The following is a 1,554-nucleotide window of genomic DNA, read 5'->3' as shown; positions in this document are numbered from 1 at the left end:
CTGGCAAACACTCTGGCGCTGGGGTGTAGCTCTCCGCCTCCTTAAGTACTGGTCTCCTGATGAGCAAACGAGCTGCAGGTGGTGCAGTCAGCTCCGGCTCCAGGAGACCTAGAACGCCCTCTGGTGGAGAAAAGTGGACAGACCTCCAGATCCCAACATGTTGGACAAGTTATACTTTGGATACGTTGTTTTCACCTTTTATGTGAATAAAGTTTACATCAGCACCATATTGATCTCAGCGGCTTCCTTTTTTTAAGGAGCTTGTCAGAAAAGGAACGGCTTGACCCTTAGCCTCTAACCATGATTTACACTACTATACAAAATAATAACGTCAACACACATTTACAAATGTTAATCATGAACAAATTATTAACATTAATTTATATGAAATAGGACATAAAACAAGAGAAGAATTAAAGTAAGAAAACCTGATTTTGTTTTTAGCCACATACAAAAATAGATGTGATTTCTCTGCAAATCCCAAATATACAGCTGATTAGACAGGATATGCATTAAAGTTGGGGCAGTGGATAGCACAGCTGCCTTGCAGCAAAAAGGTTCTGGGTTTGATTCCCAGCACGGAGAATTTGCATGTTCTCCCCGAGCATGCGTGGGTTCTCTCCGGGTACTCCGGCTTCCTCCCACAATCCAAAAACATGAATGTTAGGTTAACTGGCTTCTCTAAATCCTCCTTAGGTATGAATGGTTGTTTCTGTGATGGACTGGTGACCTTTCTACGGTGGACCCCGCCTCTCACCGTAGACTGCTGGAGATGGACACTAGCTCCCTCACACCCCCGCCTGGGATAAGCATGATGGAAAATGGATGGATGGATGTATTGAAGTCTGTATGTATAGTTCTGTATGTTAGTACACTTCAACTATGAGACGAAATGAGTTAAAAAACTAGGTTGAGTTTGGAGTGTGAGTGTTTGAGGCTGTGACAGGTAGTTGTTTCACAAAACTTTTCCTTTACAACACGAGCTGCTCCACTCCTCTACAGGCTGGTGCAGAGGGTGGAAGGTGTTGTCCATGATAGATGGAAGCTTGGACAGCACCTTACTCTCAGCCACTTCCTCCTCCAGCCTTTCTCACCTTGTCTCTTTCTGTCCTGCTCTGCGCTGCTAGGGGCCCAGCAGACAACAGTGCAGGGATGTCAAACTGGTTCCAGAAAGGGCCGTGTGGATGCAGGTTTTCGTTCCAACCAAGCAATAGCAACCAGACTCCAGTCATCTTATCAAGTAAGTCCAGTCTTAACATGATGACTTGATGAGATGACTGGAGTCTGGTGCGCTATTGCTTGGTTGGAACGCAAACCTGCAGCCACATGGCTGTTTCTGGAACCAGTTTGACATCCCTGGTGTAGAGGATGGCTGATGCCACTGCAGAATCATGAAAGGTTTGAAGCAGGGGCCTGCTCACTCCAAAGAACCCCAGCCTCCTCAGGAGGCGGAGGCAGCTCTGGCCCTTCTTGTACAGGGCATCAGTGTTATGAGTCCAGTCCAGGTTACTACTGCATTAGACAGCAAAGCCAAATTAGAAAAAAAAAAAAAAA

The sequence above is a fragment of the Cyprinodon variegatus genome, unplaced genomic scaffold (assembly GCF_000732505.1).
Source record: "Cyprinodon variegatus isolate N-32 unplaced genomic scaffold, C_variegatus-1.0 Scaffold1318, whole genome shotgun sequence".
Lineage (NCBI taxonomy): Eukaryota > Metazoa > Chordata > Actinopteri > Cyprinodontiformes > Cyprinodontidae > Cyprinodon > Cyprinodon variegatus.
This window is presented reverse-complemented; position numbering follows the sequence as displayed.